General features: G+C 41.6%; 1 protein-coding gene across 9 annotated transcripts in view; it reads right to left on the bottom strand.

The window, feature by feature from the left end:
• ZHX3 (zinc fingers and homeoboxes 3) overlaps positions 1 to 14,367 on the bottom strand; it is a 142,436-nt gene that overhangs the window by 51,285 nt on the left and 76,784 nt on the right. For 7 of the 9 annotated variants that reach the window (XR_004484881.2, XR_007472243.1, XR_004484883.2 and 4 more), the window contains one exon: positions 8,947 to 9,049. The gene's annotated coding sequence lies outside the window, so the exon portion shown is untranslated. Of the gene's footprint in view, positions 1 to 8,933; positions 9,050 to 14,367 lie in introns of all 9 variants that reach the window. The other 2 variants (XR_007472241.1, XR_007472242.1) reach the window with 2 other exon arrangements.

Genomic DNA, 14,367 nt, shown 5'->3' with positions numbered 1-14,367 from the left:
GTCCAGGCAGCAGCAGAGAAGGGCTGGCTCCCTTTGGATGCTGCCAGCTGGCTACACTGCGCCTCTCAGAGCTCACTCTGCCTTGGTAAACACATTTCTGATGGCCGTAGGCACTGAGCAAACCCGCTAAGCCTTACCCAAGTGTCTTCAGCATCAAAGCCTGAGGGGAGTGGCCAGGGGACGGGGAAGGTTTTACGATTAAAGGCAGCAAATGCTGCTTCCAAATTATGTAATTTAAATATATGAACCACCCATGAAAACACCTTTTCTTTCTAGCACTATTGGAAGGAAATTAAAATAACATAAAACATATACGGTGAGGTTTAAAAGTTACAGGATTATCTACAGGGAAACTTTTATCTTCGTGTGGACCAGGTCCTTTTAGCGAAGGCACCTTTGAATGGGCTGGTGCGCTGGCCGGCTCCGGCTCGGAGGCACAGTCTCCTGGCCTGCGGGCTCTGTGAGGAGCTCAGCTGTCTTGCTCCTCTGTGTTCTCAGGGCTTAATACAGTGCCTGGCCTGCAAAGGGTGCTCACAAAATCTTTGTTAACTCAATAAGTAAATGATCTAGTCCCCAGCTTTATAAGTTCAGAAATATGATTTGTTTTAGTTCACTGAGATTATTAAATTCTTAATTGAGTGGGGGCAGAATTGGTTTAATACCAACCAAACTCAATGGAGACACATTAGATCTTACCCCACCCTCCCATTTTAGAGGGGGTATAGCTTTCCAGGAGCCCCACTGCTTCTGAAATTTACCCAGAATTGTCCTTTCCTAACATGAGGGCACCTGGGAAACAGAATCCCTAATCAGGTGGTTGCCTGAGGAACAAATTTAGAACTTCTAAGAAGGTTTTCAACCTAGGTATGCAGCAAGCCCAACTTTGCAGTAAGCAGAATGTTTGCCCCAGGCCAGTGTGGCATCTCGTCTCCTGTGGACAGCGTGAGATGTACTGTGACGGAGTGCAACCCTCCACATCCTTCCCAGGCTCCATGCACACTCCCAATGTGGTATCCCTTTGCAGCATTCTTCATTTGAACAAGTCATGAACCCCTCGCTTTTAAGATTTTTCTGTTTATAGGGCTTTAATTTGGCCTCTAATGACGAAAGAGGGACTTTCATCTCCACATGCCTCCAGAGGATCACTTGGATCTGGTCGTCTCTGCATGGATGTACACCAATTTTCAGGCCATTTTGGGCTCAGCAGCAAATGCTGAGCAGTATCTTCAGAGAACCCCAGGGTACTAAGTGATACCCACCCATAGCTCTGTTTAAGACTGGTTTGGATTTTTTTTTTTCCCTAAGTGCAGTATTTTGCACTGTCTAATTTTCTATCCACTTGGCCTCATAAAATTTTCAGAAAAATTTCCCATCAGCATAGCTTTTTACTACTGTACACTTTAAAAAGGTCTCGGAAATTCAACATTATCTGGAATGAGTCTCGAGGCAACACTGTGAGAGGTCATCATTAACAGTTACCCACTTGGAGAAGGGACCATAATTCTAAGCTTTCTTTCCTCTTCTTAAGACAGTTTCTACCCAGAATCAAATAGTTTCTCTATCCCATGATGGCTTTTTACTTAAAAGAAAAATGAGATAGAGAAAAAACAGAAAATTTTAAATTTTGAGCTAATTTTAGACTTACAGAAAAGTTACAAAAATAGTACAGAGAGTTTCCTTATGTCCCTGACCCAGCTTCCCCAAATCTTACATAACCATAGTAACTGAACAGAACCAGGGCATTAATATTGGCACAGTACTATTAACTAAACCAAAGATCTTATTCATATTGCACCAGTTTTTTTCTACTAATGTCATTTTTCTGTCCCAGGATCCTATCCAGGATCCCCATTGTATTTCGTCGTTATTTCTTAGTCTCCTGTGGTCTGTAACAGCTTATCAGTCTTCCTTGTTACTCATGCCCTTGACACTTTTCAAAAGTATTAATCAGTTATTTTGTTGAATGTCCCTTGATGTGGGTTTGCCTGATGTTTTCTCGTGATTACACTGAGGTTATGCATTTCTGGCAAAAATGCCACAGAAACTTCTTAGTGCATCATAGTGCATCATATCATGGGGTTTCAGTGATGTTGCTTGTCTTATTACTGGTGATGCTGACCTTCATCTCTTGGCTAAGGTGCTTTCTGCACTGTGAAGTTACTATCTTTTCTTTCCTTTATAGATAATAAATAAGTTGAAGGAGTTGATTTGAGACTATGCAAATTTCTGGCAAAGGTTTCTTAAAGGATTACTGGCTCCCTCATTCACAAGCCTGCTCGCTTTCCTTAAAAACTCCAAGAGGTTAGTTGATAGTATTTCCCCTTATTATGTTTGTCATGCAAGCATTTTGTTATTACTTTTTTGTTTGTTCAATGAGATTTATTTTTCTTCTACTTGTAAAAAGAGCACATCTTCACTGTCAAAGAAAATATGGCATGTTCATAAACATGGCTTTAGAGATTGACACCTATCATGGACTGAACGTTTGTGTCACCCTCCCTCCAAATTCATGTTGGAATTCTAACCCCCAATGTGATGGTATGAGGACATGGGGCCTTGGGGAGATAATTAGGTCATCACAGTGGAACCCTCATGAATGGGATTAGTGCCCTTATCAAAGGGACCCTAAAGAGCTCTCTCACCCCTCTCCACCACGCGAGGCTACAAGAAGAAAAAGGCCATCGGCAACCCAGAAGAGGGCCCTCACCAGAGCCCGACCATGCTAGCACCCAGCCACCAGGACAGTGAGAAACAAATGTCTTTTGTTTATAAGCCACCCCTATTTTGTTACAGCAGCCTAAACTAAAATAGCAACTCTATATATAAATGCAGATATAGATATATAGATATCAGTGAACCTCTTTTCCTCTTTTAATACCACTGGAGTCAGATACCATGGGCCTATTCATTAAGTCCCAACCCCACGACGGACTTCAGGAAAGTTACTTAATTTGTGTGCTGGTTTGCCCAGCATCTGTTATTTGCTGATGGGATGAGCAAAATTAAATAACATTTTTTGGGAAGAACTATTCAGAAAGGTAGAGGTAAAAATTTTATGGTCTGTGTTTAATGGAAGTCAACTGAACACTGCCATGGGGAAGGTGAGGTCACACAGTAGACATCTGCAACTCCAGATGCCACCTGTGGACAAAGGTTCAGTGTTCACTGCTGAATTCCTTAATGACAGGAAGGACTGCTACATGGTCCCCAGGATTTGCCTATTTCCAGTTTACCAAGTGAGGCTCCAACAGACTGTAAATTTATCACTTATTTGCGTGGCCCAAATACAATCAGGAAAAGGTTATTACCTCTCCCACTATTTTCCCCCAGAACAATAACAACAACAGGAACAGCTAACAATGGTGGAAAACACGACTCGCACTGGACACTGTGCCTTCTAAGCCCGTTACGTGCACTGGTTCATTCAACTCTCATCACAGTCCTTGCTAGGAGGTATTATTATTGCCTCCAGTTTACAGATAAGGAAAATGAGGCACAAAGAAGTTACAAAAAGTAACTTGCTCAAGGTCACTCAGCTAGTAGCTGGTAGAGCCAGAATCTGAACCCAGGCAAGCCTAGTTCCAGAGCGCAGGCACTTAGGCACTATGCTCTCCTATTGTCAAGAGAATACAAGAACACATTATCATCTAGAAGAGAGAAACAGTCCATGAATTCAAGTTCCGGGGGAAGCTGAACTGAACAAAACATTCACATGACAGACGAAAACCACTTCCAGAATGGAAAGACCTGAGAGAAGAAACAAGAAGGGGCTCTCAGGATCGATCGCACACATAATTAGCAATCAAAGTGGGTCACTAAGACAACAGCCTGGAAACATCTGAAAACAATGCGTAGAAAAGGACTCCAAGTTGACAAGTTAAACAAGCAGGTTATGTGAAAGGGAACCCAGCAGTTACTTTTGATTTTTTTTTTAAGTAACAGAAGCCCAGAGACAAGGCGATCTAAAATATAAGACCTCAAAGGAAAAGAGATGAGTGAATCAGAATACTTCAAGCTGTCATCTCTAAACAAACAAAATGATGCCAACCCCCTAGGCCAGATGCTCTTGTCATTCCTCTACCACCAAGATGTCTCCAAGAGCTGCGGTCAACAGCGCTGTCTGCATTTCCTCAGCTGGTCTGACTCCAGTGTGAGCTGACCTCCGCACCCTGTGGACTGAGCATGGTGGAATCACTATCAATTTTCTAACTGAGAAAACCAGGGGCTGAGCTTCTCCTTCTCCTTCTCCTGCTGGACCCTCTGGGTGAGTGGCCACTGCCCCTCGTAGGAAACCATCTCTTCCACAGCACTCTTTTCTGCTTCTCCCCTACCTCTTCCTCTAGCATCAGCTTGGCGTTCAGGCCTGGTTTGCATCCCACTTACTAGCTTAGTGACAATGCCTTGGAGCCTTAGTTTCCTGGCCCACGAAGTAGGGTAGTAATAATTTCCACACGCAGGGCTATTAAAAAGATAAAGTAAGCCATCTGAAAAAGCTCTCACCGCCCCGTGCAGGACATGTATTACAGGGCTCAGTACATTTTGACTTCCTGCACATAAAGACTGGTCTTGGCCAGGAGGCCAACCTAAGCCCTTTTTTCTGCCTACATGCTCTGACAGGGGGAACTTTATATCTATTCCATGGCTTTGACCTCCTCCTTGGAGCAAGTATATCTCACAACCTTTATTTCCGGCCCCTACATCTCAACTGAGTTTCTAACTCATATTTCCAATTACCCCTAGATATGTTTTCCTAGATCTGTTGACAATTTTTTAAACTCAGGAAGTCCTAAAATGCTCTGTCTCTCTCCAAAGTAGTCTCTGCGACCCCCTCCACAACATCCACCCCGTGATATAAGGTAGTCGATATTTCCACCGTCTGTTATTACCTTCCCTAAAACGAACAAACAAGAAAACCCTCTAAGTCATCCTCTAATCCCAATCTCACCTGAGTCAGGAACGAGTATTTTTAGATTCTTCCTCAAAACACCTCATCTTCTCCATCGCCGCTGCTACCACCTTGTTTGAGTTCTCATCATCTCTTACCTGGATGACTGCCACAGCTGCTCAACTGACTTCCTCCCTGCAGTCCGTGCCTCACATGACAGCCAGAGTTATCTTCCTAAAAACAGGCTTGAACAGAGTACTCCCCGGCTTTAAAACCTTTCTGGTGGGGCCGCAGAAAGCCGAAATTTGTTGGCCAGGCATTCCAGGTGCTTCGCAATCTGGCCCCAACAACCCTTTGTCCAGTCTCCTCTCCAGCCACTTAGGTACCTTCAGGCTTTTGCCCATCCGCTTTATCCTCTATCCAACAAAGCCCTACTGGCACAGTAACACTCAGCATTCAGGATGCCTTCGCTGACTCACCAAACATCATTCCCTCCCTCCCTGTGTCTCCAGGACACCTGACACATCACGTCTTTCGCCATTGTGGGTTTGCATGCATGCCACCTCCTCAACCAGAAAGGGACCTTGAAGGCAAGGACAGAGCTACCTTTCTCTTTGTATCTCCTGCACCTAGTTCAGTGTCTGTCCAGCTCAGAGTGAGGCTTCAGTGGTTGTTAACTAACTTAATCAAGAATAACAAAATACTTATGAGTATCAGGCTGAAACCTAGAAGAATTAGTGCACCTCACAGAACAAATGTAAAATGTGAAGGGTAAAAATATCTGGAGTAGATGAGAAGTAAGAAGAGGGGATGCCAAAACAGGGAGAAACTGAGTTTCCTTATATGGAAGGAAAGGAAAGTTTCTGCTTTTGCTTTGATGATAGTAAATAAATTTAGGGAACAAATGTTATTTTTAGCACTAAGAGAATTGTTCACGTTTAAATTTTGTCTTAAAGTTAAAAAGAAGAAAAGGCCACTCCCTAAAACAGAAGGCGTAACAGGAAAGAGACGACTAAGCAATACAAAAATTAAGAAACGAATTATACGTAGAAAACATAACAAATGCAAAAGCAACCATAAATTAAAGATGCTAAATTCACACATAAGTTATAGAATCTTCAAGATTGGTTGAACAGAAGACAAAATCTGACAACATTCTGCTTGAAATAACAGAGCTCTGAAATAATAATGAAATTAGAAAATATAACAAAATCACTGCACAAGAAATTTATAGACTATTAAAAAAAAGAAAAGAGGACAAGCATTGCTTTAAGCATTGTTAGAAAACAAAGATTCTAAAATACTTAACTAGACCAACATCTTTGAAAAAATAAATAACTACACCCCTGCCCCCAAAGCAACTCGCCCCTGATGGTTTATTAGTGGATCATTTCAAACTCTCCACAAACAAACAAAACATATTATAGAAAACATATCTAAAAAAGGTCAAGATATAGGTTATCTAGTTCATTCTACGAACCCAATTCTAAAACTGGCAGAGAAAATGAAGAGAGAAAACTAGATGAAGCTTACTCAAAATTTATGCTCAAAAATTTAAAAAAAAACCGTAAACAGAATCTAGGAATAGGTTAAAATTTTAAATTGCATCATGTCATCAGATACCAAAAATTCATTTGTTAAACTCCAACAGATATTCTTAATTTTAAAATTCTAAAACTAATAATAAAGGTATACTTTCTTACCCTTTTTAGAGTAACTATTTAAAACCAAATGTCAACAGTATACTTCAAGGAAGAAATGAGACATGCAGTCATTAAAAACAGGCACAAAGTGAAGCAGCATTTTATCATCACTGTTAATTAATATAGGATCAGAAGTGCCTTCCAATACAAAGCAACATGAAAACGAGTAAGAAATACAAATACAATAAAGGAAGAGGCAAATTTTTTAATATATATACCACCACTGTAACTTGCAAACCCAAAGAAATCACTTAAATGGTTACGATGAGCTTAAAGTGACCAAAGTCATCACCAGTATAGAAAAAATCAACACTATTTCTGGTCCTCAAACTTGACCGCAGTGAAAATCACCCTGGCAGATTTTTAAAATGCCAATGCTTACAACTCACCCCAGACAAACTGCCTCAGCATCTTTGGTGGTGGGACGAGACATTAGTAATTTATAACGCTTCTAAGTTGATTCTAATGTGCGGCTAAGTCGAGATACCATTACTCTATACGTAATTATCTAAGTGTCTAAAAAAATGCAACGCAAAACCATTTGTAATATTCGCAAATGGGAAGAGAAAGACTGCTGTAAGGCAACAGGAGTGCAAAAGAAGAAGCCCAAAAGGGGACACTTAGCTCCTGTGCCTGCAGTTCAGGCAAAGAGGCAGGCAGCCGCCCAAGTTATTGGACAGGGACATGACCCATGCCAACAACGGAACAGTGGCAGCAAGAGATAATTAGTCTCAGTCCAAGTGCTACTGAAATCAGAAGCATGCATGAAGATTTAACAGAGGCTGAGGAGGTTCAAGATTACTTGCATACCTGTGCGAGGTTACATGTGAGATCAATTCCTAGAAATGCAATTGCTGAGTCAAATGGTATGTGCCTTTGAAAGTGAAAGATTAATTTTAAAAGATCTTAAAGGTGAAATAGAAAAAGCATGATGTGTAGAATAAACAAAACATCACATTTGATAGGTAGGAGGAGTGGAGTGGGCGAAAGGAGGGAAGCTGGAGCTAGGCGAGGTGGCTCAGTGCTGCCAGGGGCTAGGTAGGGAGACTGACATCACAGAAAATTCCTGGTGATTCCAATTTGGCTTTGGCCTTCACATTCACTTTGCCCCCACAGCAGAGACCTGAAGGAGAAGGCGGCCAGGAGCCACGTGGCTACCTGGGAGGACAAGAGTCCACGACTGACTGAAGAGCCGTAAGGAGATGAGTGTGACTGACGCAGAGTCGGTGTGAAGGTGAGCACTAGAAAATGTGTGCACAAGTGCACTTGTAATAAACTTGTCTTATGCCGTTTTTGGTTTAGAGGATTGATATACAAGGCCATTAAATAGTTTTTACTCCACCTTCCAACTCAAAGTTAAAGAATGAGAAAACTGGAATATACCTTCTATCTAACAGTAGGCCTGCCACAATCCACCATGAGACAGGAAGTTCCACAAGTGACAGCTGTGAGGAAATTCCCATGGGCTGGGTGGCCCAGGCTTGTGGGGAGGGAGTGATGTTGCCATGGAGTTATCCAAGTCAGGCTGCTGTGCACAGAACTTCCATTATATACCAGCAATGACCCTGACTCCATTTCCTCACCTTTCTTTCCAAAAAGTTCTACTTATTAAGGTTCTTAACTTTATAATGATAAATAAGGTAGTAAATTTCCTTTATTTAAAAAACTTTAACAACAAAACCCCTCAAAATCTAAGCCTGTGAGTGGCTCAGTAACAGAATAAACTGAGTTCCCAACTCATGTATGTATATACATATGTGTATATGTATATACATATGTGAGTATATAACTTTACTAGGGCACATCTAGTTCATCAAGGGGAGGCTATGCCTATTTACATTAATTATTGGCCAGTCAGCTTTGTCTTTAGTATTAATTTTCATATTCCAGAGAGCAGTACCACACATCCTATAGCCTGAGAACATGGCTTGGATAATTTGGTATTCAAACCAGTGTTTTTCAAGTCAGTCATTTAATAAAGCAGAAGTATGTTTTGCACTCAGACTAAAAAATTGACCTTGAACTAAACCTGCACATCACAAGAGACACAACACACAACTCTTTTATAATACCCAATGGTCAACCTAAGATATAACAGGTTCCTATCAAGTGATCTAAGAAGTCACCTAAATTGTATATTCAATACAGATATTTTTAGATTAATCCAAATGATTAATCCAAATGATTAAAAGAATCATTTGATCAAAGAGCTCAGCAATAAAAATCAAGGAAGGAGAAAATAAAGAATGTTTAACAAAGATTAAATACAGCCATAAAGACTTAGGCATGACAAAGTAATGGTAATTGATATGCAAGAAACCTAAATTCAGAAGTGTACTATTTACCCAGGAAACATACTTTTTCCTTACTTCCTTGGTTTCTCCAGTTCCTCTCTTCTCTTTGTGCAGCCCCATATGCATCTTTAAAGGTTCACTTGTTGCTTCTGCAGTTGTATCCCGTCCTGCAAAAGAAGCGACATATCCTCACTTCATGAGAAAAGAGATAAAGTGTATTCTAGGATGCTGAGCTATCCAATCTCATCAATCTCCTTTCCTAACTCATTTTCACCAGAACTATACACAAACAGAAAAACCAAGGGGGTGGGGAGAGTAAGAAGAGGTCACTAAAATACAAACTAGCAATTTTAAATGATTAAAAATGCTAGTAGTAACTGAAAAATATCAATGGAAAAAAGGCACACTTCATTGTCTCTGATGATAGATCAGAACAAGATGACTCATTAAAATCTCTTTCCACCAATGAGTTTCCATCTTTCTCTCCTGGCTAAGTTTGAGATGGCTTAGCAGAAATGATCAAATTAACTGATGTGTGGGACTTCCCTGGTGGCACAGTGGTTAAGACTCCTCGCTCCCAATGCAGGGGGCCCAGGTTCAATCCATGGTCAGGGAACTAGATCCCACATGCATGCTGCAACTAAGAGTTCACATGCTACAACTAAGGAGCCCACGAGCCACAACTAAGGAGCCTGCCTGCCGCAACTAACACCCGACGCAACTAAATAAATAAATAAATGAATAATATTTTAAAAAATTAATTGATGCGTAGCCTTACAACTTCAAGGGTGAGTACCATTAAGGATGTGCTATTTTCTGATGCTCTTCCATTCAAAGCCCTGGGGTTTTCCTGACATGGATTCTAGAGGTACAAAAAATGGTCTAGACTGAGTTCCGGGCTAAGGAGTTATGTTATCTTCATCTTTTGTCTCTGACCCTTATCCCTATGTCATCCCATTCTACCCAATGACAGACACATGGTAGCTCTTGCTTAATGAATGAGACAGTAACTATGTTTTCAACAAACAACCAGAAATGCTTCACATGATCCTAAAATTACTTGGGAAGCAGTTGAAAAACCACTGCTTTTGAGTTCTTTCTTTCTTTCCCAAAGCATTCTCTTTGGTTGAGATGCCCAGTAAAATGGCCCTCAAGTGAGTATACCAGAGGGTCTCAGAACTTCAAACGGTGCATGGGTACACGAGAGAGTAGGGACTACGAATATCTGAATGTTAACAAGTTTGCCCCTCGAAAAAGCACCCTGGGGACTTCCCTGGTGGTCCTCCAGTGTAAGGGATGTGGGTTCAATCCCTGGTCAGGGAACTAAGATCCCACATGCCGCGGGGCAACTAAGCCCATGCATCACAATTAGAGAAGCCGCGCACCCCAAGAAAGACCCAGCGCAGCACCGAGTGATCTTTCCCCATCATTCTTATGTCTTTAGCATACACATGTCAAGCTTTTACTCTGTGTCAGGCACTGCTCTAAGAGCTTTAACTAGCTGTGGGTTCAATCCACTACAAACCACTTCGCTTTGTTTGCTTCAAGTCTGCAAACCCTTAGCCTGGATGGCACGTTGTGGGTCATGAGAGGAGCCAGGTGGAGGCGTGCAAGACAACTAGCATAAATAATATCTGCTTGAGAAACAAGTCTACATACAACACAGGGGCAGGAGCATGACCCTGAGGCAGAAGCATCAACTCCATACATAAAGAAAAGCTTCACGATCACTGGCAAAGCACTGCTACCTTTCTGAGTTAAGACGCTCTTCTCAAGCTCAGATCTCTTTGCTAGAATCTAACTTAAAGTCCCTCCTTCAAAAAACAAAACAGGTATAAGATTAAAATAAGAAACTAAGGATTTTAGTTTTTGCACACACAAAAAATTTCTTATTCCTGACACCAATTCCACTTATAATACAAAGCACTTGTAATGGCTTTCGAAAGTGTCACAGAAGTCTCTAGCAGTGCAACACAGCAAACCACCAGAAAAATCTTACTGCAATTCCATATGTATAGCTCACATTCTTGAGAAATTACTCCTAATTTTCATAAAACCAAAAGCTGCTCCATCGCCAAATACTATAAAGTTACTTTAAACACGCTCTTTCAAATTAAATGAAGAGACCAAATCCTATCAGTCCAGATCACACTTTAAAACAACCAAGGGCGCACTCAAGGTAGAAGTTTCAACAGCTTCCACAAGTCAAAAAGAAAAGGCTATATTCCTTAACTGTTATTCTATGACGAAACCCACTTGGGATCATCTGTCTTCGTGTTTTCTTGCCCACAGCTGGAAAGAACTTTCCCAATGTATTAATGCTACAAAGTACATGGATTCCAACAGTCACAAGGTAACCATGACAGCAAAGCCACAGTTATTTATGAGATCACAAAAACTATATGATGCAATTTTTTTAATTTGAGGGAAAATTCACATAACATAAAATTAACCATTTTAATGTGTACAATTCAATGGCATTTAGTATATTCACAATGCTGTACAACCCTCACCTGTATCTAGTTCCAAAACATTTTAGTCATCCCCAAATGAAACCTTGTACTCATGAATCAGTCACTACCATTCCCCCTGCTCCAGCCCCTGGCAACCACTAATATGCTCTTTGTCTCAATGAATTTATCTATTCCGGACATTTCACATAAATGTAATCACACAATATGTGACCTTTTGCGTCTGCCTTCTTTCACTTAGCATGATGTTTTGAGGTGTTTCCACATTATCACTGCATCAGTACTTTACTCCTTTTTATGGCTAAAAAATATTCCATTGTATGGATAAATCACATTTTGTTCACCCATTCATCCACTGATGGACATCTGGGTTGTTCTTACCTTTTGGCTGCTGTGAATAGTGCTGCTAGGAACATCTGTGTACAAGTACTTGTTTGAATACCTGTCTTCAATTGTTTGGGGTATGTACCCAGAGGTAGAACTGCTGGGTCATGTGGTTAAGTCTATATTTAACTTTCTGAGGAACTGCCAAACTATTCTCCACGGTGGCTATGCAATTTTACATTCTCGCCAGCAAAGCACAAAGGTCTGACATCCTCACCAACACGTCATATTCTGCGTTTGGGATGTTTTTAAATTATAGCCATCCTTGGGGGTGTGAAGTAGTATCTCATTGTGGCTGATTTGCATTTCCTTAATGACCAATGACATTGCACATCTTTTCATATACTTGTTGGCCATTTGTATATCTTCTTTGGATAAATGTCCAATGAAGTCTTTGCCCATATTTTAATTGTGTTGTTTTTCTTTTTGTTGTTGAGTTGTTAGAGGTCTTTTTTTTTTTTTTTTTTTTTTTTTTTGCGGTACGCGGGCCTATCACCGCTGTGGCCTCTCCCGTTGCGGAGCAGAGGCTCCAGACGCGCAGGCTCAGCGGCCATGGCTCACGGGCCCAGCCGCTCCGCGGCATGTGGGATCTTCCCAGACTGGGGCACGAACCCGTGTCCCCTGCACCACCAGGGAAGCCCCAGAGGTCTTTTTTTTTTTTTTTAATGTATTATGGATACTAGGCCCTTCTCAGATTTGCATATTTTCTCCCATTCTGTAGATTGTCTTTCCACTTTCTTAATAATGTCATTTGGTTAGGACCTGTGCAGTGGGGAGAGGAAGCACATCGAAAGGAGGGCGTCTGGAGTGTGGGCTTCCAGAGTGTGGAGCCATGTGGCTGACAGGGTCTTGGTGTTCCGGCAGGGTGTCAGGCCTGTGCCTCTGAGGTGGGAGAGCCGAGTTCGGGACATTGGTCCACCAGAGACCTCCCGGCTCCACGTAATATCAAACAGCAAAAGCTCTCCCAGAGAGCTCCATCTCAACGCTAAGACCCAGCTCCACTCAACGACCAGCAACCTACAGTGCTAGAAACCCTACGCCAAACAACTAGCAAGACAGGAACACAACCCCACCCATCAGCAGCAAAGAGGCTGCCTAAAATCATAGTAAGGCCACAGACACCCCAAAACACACCACCAGACGCGGTCCTGCCCATCAGAAAGACAAGATCCAGCCTCATCCACCAGAACACAGCAACCAGTCCCCTCCACCAGGAAATCTACACAAGCCACTGAACCAACCTCACCCACTGGGGGCAAACACCAAAAACAAAGGGAACTACGCACCTGCAGCCTGCGAAAAGGAAACCCCAAACACAGTGAGTTAAGCAAAATGAGAAGACAGAGAAACACACAGCAGATGAAGAAGCAAGGTAAAAACCCACCAGACCAAACAAAGGAAGAGGAAATAGGCAGTCTACCTGAAAAAGAATTCAGAGCAATGATAGTAAAGATGATCCAAAATCTTGGAAATAGAATAGAGAAAATACAAGAAACATTTACAAGGACCTAGAAGAACTAAAGAGCAAACAAACAATGATGAACAACACAATAAATGAAATTAAAAATTCTCTAGAAGGAATCAATAGCAGAATAACTGAGGCAGAAGAATGGATAAGTGACCTGGAAGATAAAATAGTGGAAAAAACTACCACAGAGGAGAATAAAGAGAAAAGAATGAAAAGAATTGAGGACAGTCCCAGACACCTCTGGGACAACATTAAACGCACCAACATTCGAATTACAGGGGTCCCAGAAGAAGAAGAGAAAAAGAAAGGGACTGAGAAAATATTTGAAGAGATTACAGTTGAAAACTTCCCTAATATAGGAGAGGAAATAGTCAATCAAGTCCAGGAAGCACAGAGAGTCCCATACATGATAAATCCATGGAGAAACACGCCAAGACACATATTAATCAAACTATCAAAAATTAAATACAGGGCTTCCCTGGTGGCGCAGTGGTTGAGAGTCCGCCTGCCGATGCAGGGGACACGGGTTCGTGCCCAGGTCCAGGAGGATCCCACAAGCCGCAGAGTGGCTGGGCCTGTGAGGCATGGCCACTGAGCCTGCGCGTCCGGAGCCTGTGCTCCGCAACGGGAGAGGCCACAACAGTGAGAGGCCCACATACCGCAAAAAAAAAAAAAAAAAAAAAAAATTAAATACAAAGAAAAAATATTAAAAGCAGCAAGGGGAAAATAACATACAAGGGAATCCCCATAAGGTTAACAGCTGACCTTTCAGCAGAAACTCTGCAAGCCAAAAGGGAGTGGCAGGACGTATTTAAAGTGATGAAAGGGAAAAACCTACAACCAAGATTACTCTACCCAGCAAGGATCTCATTCAGATTCGACGGAGAAATTAAAACCTTAACAGATAAGCACAAGCTAAAAGAAGTCAGCATCACCAAACAAGCTCTACAACAAATGCTAAAGGAACTTCTCTAGGCAGGAAACACAAGAGAAGGAAAAGACCTACAATAACAAACCCAAAACAATTAAGAAAATGGGAATAGGAACATACATATCAATAATTACCTTAAATGTAAATGCATTAAATGCTCCAACCAAAAGACACAGACTGGCTGAATGGATACAAAAACAAGGCCCGTATATATGCTGTCTACAAGAGACC

Source organism: Orcinus orca, chromosome 16 (assembly GCF_937001465.1).
Source record: "Orcinus orca chromosome 16, mOrcOrc1.1, whole genome shotgun sequence".
Lineage (NCBI taxonomy): Eukaryota > Metazoa > Chordata > Mammalia > Artiodactyla > Delphinidae > Orcinus > Orcinus orca.
This window is presented reverse-complemented; position numbering and strand designations above follow the sequence as displayed.